The sequence below is a fragment of the Astyanax mexicanus genome, chromosome 22, assembly GCF_023375975.1.
Source record: "Astyanax mexicanus isolate ESR-SI-001 chromosome 22, AstMex3_surface, whole genome shotgun sequence".
In the NCBI taxonomy this organism is placed as follows: Eukaryota; Metazoa; Chordata; class Actinopteri; order Characiformes; family Acestrorhamphidae; genus Astyanax; species Astyanax mexicanus.
Window position 1 is genome coordinate 8,093,338 of NC_064429.1, and position 9,698 is coordinate 8,103,035.

General features: G+C 44.5%; 1 long non-coding RNA gene across 1 annotated transcript; it reads right to left on the reverse strand.

The window, feature by feature from the left end:
- Window positions 1-296: 296 nt before the first annotated feature.
- LOC125786917 (uncharacterized) lies at window positions 297-9,248 on the reverse strand. Its single transcript, XR_007428894.1, has 3 exons — window positions 9,122-9,248; window positions 6,197-6,562; window positions 297-2,351 (listed from the first exon to the last, which is right to left on the reverse strand). It is a non-coding gene; the product is annotated as an uncharacterized LOC125786917 (long non-coding RNA).
- Between the last annotated feature and the right edge of the window lie 450 nt (window positions 9,249-9,698).

The window sequence follows — 9,698 nt, forward strand, 5'->3', positions numbered from 1 at the left end:
CACTAAGCAACGATGTGGACTACATTAGCAACTGCCTAGCAACTACCTAGCAACCACTTAGCAACACTTTACTTTATAAGATAATTATAAGCTTTTCACCATGTTAGCCAAAACTTTTTGGACTAAAACATTTAGCCGAAAGTCAACAGCATAGCAACCACTCTTCACACGCTTTAGACAGAAATATCTTAGCAACCATTTTTACTATTCAACGTTATTTAACTATTTAACGTACTTTTCCAAGCCAACTTAAAGTTCGTTATCGAACTTTCCTTTTCTAGTTATTATTATTATTCTTACGCCTTTTTTTCTGTACGCTACTCCTCCTAGAGCTTTCAACGTAGAATCACGAAACTTTCACGGATCGTAGGACCTATGCCAACTTAGCGTGCTTGTGCTTTTTGGAGCGATTTATCGTACGGTTTTCGTAAAAACTTCGTAAACGTACGCATTTTTTCCCCATAGGAATGAATGGGGCGAAATTTTAAACGTCCGTAACCGCCACAATTTTTGAGATACGAAGACCAAATTTGGCGAGCTTATAGATCTTACCGAGATCTTTAAATTAATAGCAGGTTGCGAAGCGATACGACGTACGGTTTTCGTACAATTTTCGTACGAAGTTTTCCCATAGAAATGAATGGGGGGCCCAGAGTTCCATCTCGCACACGAGCAGCTCTGCGCACGGAACCCCTTCTCTCCCCTGCTCCTCCAGTACTGTGAGTGTATGGAGGAGCTGCTGTATGGAGCAGCTATCAGTCAAAAGTTTGGACACCCCGGCACCCCAGCCAGGGCTTTGCAACCACCTATTAACTGCTTAGCAACCACTCTCTCTTTCTCACTCTCTCTCTACTTCTCTCACTCTCTCTTTCTCACTCTCTCTCTACTTCTCTCACTCTCTCTTTCTCACTCTCTCTCTACTTTTCACTCTCTCTTTTGCTCTCTACTTCTCTGTTTCTCACTCTCTCTTTTGCTCTCTACTTATCTACTTCTCACTCTCTCTTTTGCTCTCTACTTCTCTACTTCTCACTCTCTCTTTTGCTCTCTGCTTCTCTATTTCTCACTCTCTCTTTTGCTCTCTACTTCTCACACTCTCTTTTGCTTTCTACTTCTCTATTTCTCACTCTCTCTTTTGCTCTCTACTTCTCGCTCTCTCTTTTGCTCTCTACTTCTCACTCTCTCTTTTGCTCTCTACTTCTCTCTTTCTCACTCTCTCTACGTCTCTATTTCTCACTCTCTCTTTTGCTCTCTACTTCTCTATTTCTCACTCTCTTTTGCTCTCTACTTCTCTATTTCTCACTCTTTCTTTCTCACTCTCTCTCTACGTCTCTATTTCTCACACTCTCTTTCTCACTCTCTCTACTTCTCTATTTCTCACTCTCTCTTTTGCTCTCTACTTCTCTATTTCTCACTCTCTTTTGCTCTCTACTTCTCTATTTCTCACTCTTTCTTTCTCACTCTCTCTACGTCTCTATTTCTCACACTCTCTTTCTCACTCTCTCTACTTCTCTATTTTTCACTCTCTCTTTTGCTCTCTACTTCTCTTTCTCACTCTCTTTTGCTCTCTACTTATCTCTTTCTCACGCTCTATGTCTCTATATCTTTTTCTCTCTACTTCTCTATTTCTCACTCTCTCTTTTGCTCTTTACATTTCTTTATTTCTCACTCTCTCTTTCTCACTCTCTCTCTCTACTTCTCTATTTCTCACTCTCTTTTGCTCTCTACTTCTCTATTTCTCACTCTCTTTCTCACTCTACTTCTGAATTTCTCACTCTCTTTCTCACTCTCTCTCTACGTCTCTATTTCTCACTCTCTCTTTTACTCTCTACTTCTCTATTTCTCACTCTTTCTTTCTCTCTCACTCTCTCTCTCTACGTCTCAATTTCTCTTTCTCGCTACTTTTCTATTTCTCTATTCTCTCTTACTCTTTCTTTATTTCTCGCTCTTCTCTCTACTTCTCTTTCACTCTACTTTTCTATGTCTTGCTTTCTCTTTCTATCTATCTCTCTACTACTTCCTCTTCCTTTCTCTACTTCTTTATTTCTCGATGTCCCTTTTTCTCTAATTCTCTTTTTCTCGCTCAATATTTCTCTCAACTTGTCACTCTTTTTCTCACATTCTCGCGTGTTCTTTCTCTTTTTCTCGCGGTTTTCTCCCTACTTCTTTATTTCTTGCTCTCCCTTTTTCTGTACTTCTACATTTAACACTCTCTCTTTTTCTCTACTTCAACCATTTTAGAAATGATAGCAACAACCTAGCAACCAGTTATCAACACCTTAGCAACCACCTGGTAAACATTAGCAACTGCCTAGCAACCACTTTAGAAATGATCACAACCGCTCAGCAACCATCTGGAATATGTTAGCAACTGCCTAGCAACCAGTTAGCAACACCTTAGCAACCACCTGGAAAATGTTAGCAACTGCCTAGAAACCACTTAGCAACCACTTTAGAAATGATCATAACTGCCTAGCAACCACTTAGCAACCATGTGGAATACGTTAGCAACTGCCTAGCAACCAGTTAGCAACACCTTAGCAACCACCTGGAAAACGTTAGCAACTGCCTAGCAACTGCTTAGCAACCACTTTAGAAATATTAGCAACTGCCTAGCAACCAGTTAGATACACCTTAGCAACCACCTGGAAAACATTAGCAAGTGCCTAGCAACCACTTAGCAACCATGTGGAATACGTTAGCAACTGCCTAGTAACCGTTTAGCAACCACCTCGGATACCATAGCAACACCTTAGCAACCGCCTAGCAACCACCTAGCAACACCTTAGCAACCACCCCGGATACCATAGCAACACCTTAGCAACCACCTAGCAACCACCTAGCAACACCTTAGCAGCCACCCAGGATACCATAGCAACACCTTAGCAACCATCTAGCAACACCTTAGCAACCACCTAGCAACACCTTAGCAACCACCTAGCAACACCTTAGCAACCACCCCAGATACCATAGCAACACCTTAGCAACCACCTAGCAACCACCTAGCAACACCTTAGCAGCCACCCAGGATACCATAGCAACACCTTAGCAACCATCTAGCAACACCTTAGCAACCATCTAGCAACACCTTAGCAACCACCTAGCAACTCCTTAGCAACCAACCCGGATACCATAGCAACCGCCTAGCAACACCTTAGCAACCACCTAGCAACCACCTAGCAACACCTTAGCAACCACCCCGGATACCATAGCAACCGCTTAGCAACCACCTAGCAACACCCTAGCAACCACCTAGCAACACCTTGGCAACCACCCTGGATACCATAGCAACACCTTAGCAACCATCTAGCAACACCTTAGCAACCACCCCAGATACCATAGCAACACCTTAGCAACCACCTAGCAACACCTTAGGAACCACCCCAGACACCATAGCAACACCTTAGCAACCACCTAGCAACACCTTAGCAACCACCTTGCAACCACCTAGCAGCACCTTAGCAACCACCCCGGATACCATAGCAATACCTTAGCAACCGCCTAGCAACACCTTAGCAACCACCCTGGATACCATAGCAACACCTTAGCAACCGCCTAGCAACACATTAGCAACCACCTAGCAACCACCCGGATACCATAGCAACACCTTAGCAACCACCACAGATACCATAGCAACACCTTAGCAACCACCTAGCAACACCTTAGCAACCACCTAGCAACACCTTAGCAACCACCTAGCAACACCTTAGCAACCACCTAGCAACACCTTAGCAACCACCCCAGATACCATAGCAACACCTTAGCAACCACCTAGCAACACCTTAGCAACCACCTAGCAACACCTTAGCAACCACCCCGGATACCATAGCAACACCTTAGCAACCACCTAGCAACATTTTAGCAACCACCCCGGATACCATAACAACACCTTAGCAACCGCCTAGCAACCACCTAGCAACACCTTAGCAACCACCCAGGATACCATAACAACACCTTAGCAACCACCTAGCAACACCTTAGCAACCACCCCGGATACCATAGCAACACCTTACCAACCATCTAGCAACACCTTACCAACCACCCCAGATAGCATAGCAACACCCTAGCAACCACCTAGCAACACCTTAGCAACCACCCCAGATACCATAGCAACACCTTAGCAACCACATAGCAACACCTTAGCAACCACCTAGCAACCACCTAGCAACACCTTGGCAACACCCCAGATACCATAGCAACACCTTAACAACCACCTAGCAACCACCTAGCAACACCTTACCAACCACCCTGGATACCATAGCAACACCTTAGCAACCACCTAGCAACACCTAAGCAACCAACCCGGATACCATATCAACACCTTAGCAACCACTTGGAAACCATGTAGAATATGTTAGCAACTGCATAGCAACCAGTTAGCAACCACTTAGCAACCACCTGGAAAATATTAGAAACTGCCTAGCAACCACTTAACAACCATGTGGAATACATTAGCAATTGCCTAGCAACCAGTTAGCAACAGCTTAGCAACCACCTGGAATATGTAAGAATCTGCTTAGCAACCAATTAGCAAACACTAAGCAACGATGTGGAATACATTAGCAACTGCCTAGTAACTACCTAGCAACCACTTAGCAACACTTTACTTTATATAGGTATATATAAAGTAAAGTGTTTATATTACTTTATAAGACAAATATTAGCTTTTCACCATGTTAGCCAAAACTTTTTGGACTTTAACATTTAGCTGAAAGTCAACAGCAAAGCAACCACTCTTCACACGCTTTAGACAGAAATATCTTAGCAACCATTTTAACTTTTTCAACGTTATTAACGTACTTTTCCAAGCCAACTTAAAGTTCGTTATCGAACTTTCCTTTTCTAGTTATTAAGTTGGCTTGGAAAAGCCAACTTATTGTTCTTCGTAATCTTCTTATTCCATTTTATTATTATTATTATTATTCTCTTCGCAAAATTTAATCACTATCTCCTCCTAGGGCTTTTAACGTAGAAACTCGAAACTTTACAGGATCGTCGGACCTATGCCCGATTAGGTTGCTTGTGCTTTTTGAAGCGATATATCGTACGGTTTTCGTAAAAACTTCGTAAACGTACGCTTATTTTTCCCATAGGAATGAATGGGGGAGAATTTTGAACGGCCGTGAACGTCACAATTTTTGAGATACGAAGACGTAATTCAGCTGGTCTATAAAACTTACCGCGTTCTTTCCGAAAATATGCTTTACGAAATGATGCGACGTACGGTTTTCGTACAATTGTCGTACGAAGTTTTCCCATAGAAATGAATGGGGGGCCCAGAGTTCCATCTCGCACACGAGCAGCTCTGCGCACGGAACCCCTTCTCTCCCCTGCTCCTCTAGTACTGTGAGTGTATGGAGGAGCTGCTGTATGGAGCAGCTATCAGTCAAAAGTTTGGACACTCCGGCACCCCAGCCAAGGCTTAGCAACCACCTATTAACTGCTTAGCAACCACCTTAGCAACCACCTGGAAACGTTAGCAACTGCCTAGCAACCACTTAGCAACCACCTGGAAAACGTTAGCAACTGCCTAGCAACCACTTAGCAACTGCCTAGCAACCACTTGGAAAACGTTAGCAACTGCCTAGCAACCACTTAGCAACTGCCTAGCAACCACCTGGAAAACGTTAGCAACTGCCTAACAACCACTTAGCAACCACCTGGAAAACGTTAGCAACTGCCTAGCAACCACTTAGCAGCTGCCTAGCAACCACCTGGAATATGTTAGCAACTACCTAGCAACCACTTAGCAACCACCTGGAAAATGTTAGCAACTGCCTAGCAACCACTTAGCAACTGCCTAGCAACCACTTGGAAAACGTTAGCAACTGCCTAGCAACCACTTAGCAACCACTTTAGAAATGATAGCAACTGCCTAGCAACCACTTAGCAACCACATGGAAAACGTTAGCAACTGCCTAGCAACCACTTAACAACACCTTAGCAACCACCTGGAAAACGTTAGCAACTGCCTAGCAACCACTTAGCAACTGCCTAGCAACCACTTGGAAAACGTTAGCAACTGCCTAGCAACCACTTAGCAACTGCCTAGCAACCACCTGGAATACGTTAGCAACTGCCTAGCAACCACTTAGCAACCACCTGGAAAACGTTAGCAACTGCCTAGCAACCACTGAGCAACCACCTGGAAAACGTTAGCAACTGCCTAGCAACCACTTAGCAACTGCCTAGCAACCACCTGGAATATGTTAGCAACTGCCTAGCAACCACTTAGCAACCACCTGGAAAACGTTAGCAACTGCCTAGCAACAACTTAGCAACTGCCTAGCAACCACCTGGAAAATGTTAGCAACTGCCTAGCAACCACTTAGCAACCACCTGGAAAACGTTAGCAACTGCCTAGCAACCACTTAGCAACTGCCTAGCAACCACTTGGAAAACGTTAGCAACTGCCTAGCAACCACTTAGCAACTGCCTAGCAACCACCTGGAAAACGTTAGCAACTGCCTAGCAACCACTTAGCAACCACCTGGAAAACGTAAGCAACTGCCTAGCAACCACTTAGCAGCTGCCTAGCAACCACCTGGAATATGTTAGCAACTACCTAGCAACCACTTAGCAACCACCTGGAAAATGTTAGCAACTGCCTAGCAACCACTTAGCAACTGCCTAGCAACCACTTGGAAAACGTTAGCAACTGCCTAGCAACCACTTAGCAACTGCCTAGCAACCACCTGGAAAATGTTAGCAACTGCCTAGCAACCACTTAGCAACCACCTGGAAAACGTTAGCAACTGCCTAGCAACCACTTAGCAACCACTTTAGAAACGAAAGCAACTGCCTAGCAACCACTTAGCAACACCTTAACAACCATTGGGAAAACGTTAGCAACTGCCTAGCAAGCACTTTAGAAATGATAGCAACTGCCTAGCAACCACTTAGCAACACCTTAACAACCACTAGGAAAACGATAGCAACTGCCTAGCAACCACTTTAGAAATGATAGCAACTGCCTAGCACCACCTTAGCAACCACTATTAAAATGTTAGCAACTGCATAGCAACCACTTAGGAACCACTTTAGAAATGATAGCAACTGCCTAGCAACCACTTAACAATACCATAGCAACCACTAGGAAAACGTTAGCAACTGCCTAGCAACCACTTAGCAACCACTTTAGAAATTATAGCAACTGCCTAGCAACCACTTAGCAACCACCTGGAAAACGTTAGCAACTGCCTAGCAACCACTTAGCCACCACTTTAGAAACAATAGCAACTGCCTAGCAACCACTTAGCAACACCTTAACAACCACTAGGAAAATGTTAGCAACTGCCTAGCAACCACTTAGCAACCACTTTAGAAATGATAGCAACTGCCTAGCAACCACCTAGCAACACCTTAGCAACCACCCCGGATACCATAGCAACACCTTAGCAACCACCAAGCAACACCCTAGCAACCACCTATCAACCACCTAGCAACACCTTAGCAACCACCCCGGATACCATAGCAACACCTTAGCAACCACCTAGCAACCACTTTAGAAATTATAGCAACTGCCTAGCAACCACTTAGCAACCATGTGTAATATTTTAGCAACTGCCTAGCAACCGCTTAGCAACCACTTTGGAAATGTAAGCAACTGCCTAGCAACCAGTTAGCTACACTTTAGCCACGACCTGGAAAATGTTAGCAACTGCCTAGCAACCACTTTAGAAATGATAGCAACTGCCTAGCAACCAGTTAACAATATCTTAGCAACCACCTGGAAAATGTTAGTAACTGCCTAGCAACCACTTAGCAACCATGTGGAATATGTTAGCAACTGCCTAGCAACTGCTTAGCAACCACTTTAGAAACGATAGCAACGGCCTAGCAACCACTTAGCAACCACTTTAGAAACGATAGCAACTGCCTAGCAACCACTTAGCAACACCTTAGCAACCACTAGGAAAACGTTAGCAACTGCCTAGCAACCACTTAGCAACCACTTTAGTAATGATAGCAACTGCCTAGCAACCACTTAGCGACACCTTAGCAACCACTAGGAAAACGTTAGCAACTGCCTAGCAACCACTTTAGAAATTATGGCAACTGCCTAGCAACCACTTAGCAACACCTTAGCAACCACTAGGTAAACGTTAGCAACTGCCTAGCAACCACTTAGCAACCACTTTAGTAATGATAGCAACTGCCTAGCAACCACTTTAGAAATGATCACAGCTGCCTAGCAACCACTAAGCAACCATTTTAACTTTTCAACGTTATTAGCGTACTTTTCCAAGCCAACTTAAAGTTCGTTCACGAACTTTGCCTTTTCTAGTTAAGTTGGCTTGGAAAAGCCAACTTCTTGTTCTTCGTAATCTTCTTATTATTATTATTATTATTATTCCGCGCTCAAAATTTAATCACTATCTCCTCCTAGGGCTTTTGACGTAGAACCACGAAACTTTGCAGTATCGTAGGACCTATACCCGAATAGGTTGCTTGTGCTTTTTTAAGCGATACATCGTACGGTTTTCGTAAAAACTTCGTAAATGTACGCTTTTTTTCCCATAGGAAATGAATGGGGGACAACTTTGAACGTTTGTGTAGGTAACAATTTTTGACATACAAAGACAAAAATCGGACGGTCTATAGAACTTACCGCGTTCTTTCCGAAAATTTTAACGTTTCGACGATACGTCGTACGGTTTTCGTACAAATGTCGTACGAAGTTTTCCCATTGAAATGAATGGGGGGCCCAGAGTTCCATCTCACACACGAGCAGCTCTGCGCACGGAACCCCTTCTCTCCCCTGCTCCTCCAGTACTGTGAGTGTATGGAGGAGCTGCTGTATGGAGCAGCTATCAGTCAAAAGTTTGGACACCCCGGCACCCCAGGCAGGGCTTAGCAACCACCTAATAACTGCTTAGCAACCACCTTAGCAACCACCTGGAAAACGTTAGCAACTGCCTAGCAACCACTTAGCAACACCTTAGCAACCACCTGGAAAACGTTAGCAACTGCCTAGCAACCACTTAGCAACTGCCTAGCAACCACTTGGAAAACGTTAGCAACTGCCTAGCAACCACTTAGCAACTGCCTAGCAACCACCTGGAAAACGTTAGCAACTGCCTAGCAACCACTTAGCAACCACCTGGAAAACGTTAGCAACTACCTAGCAACCACTTAGCAACTGCCTAGCAACCACTTGGAAAACGTTAGCAACTGCCTAGCAACCACTTAGCAACTGCCTAGCAACCACCTAGAATACGTTAGCAACTGCCTAGCAACCACTTAGCAACCACCTGGAAAACGTTAGCAACTGCCTAGCAACCACTGAGCAACCACCTGGAAAACGTTAGCAACTGCCTAGCAACCACTTAGCAACTGCCTAGCAACCACCTGGAAAACGTTAGCAACTGCCTAGCAACCACTTAGCAACCACCTGGAAAACGTTAGCAACTGCCTAGCAACCACTTAGCAACCACCTGGAAAACGTTAGCAACTGCCTAGCAACCACTTAGCAACTGCCTAGCAACCACTTGGAAAACGTTAGCAACTGCCTAGCAACCACTTAGCAACTGCCTAGCAACCACCTGGAAAACGTTAGCAACTGCCTAGCAACCACTTAGCAACCACCTGGAAAACGTTAGCAACTGCCTAGCAACCACTTAGCAGCTGCCTAGCAACCACCTGGAATATGTTAGCAACTACCTAGCAACCACTTAGCAACTACCTGGAAAATGTTAGCA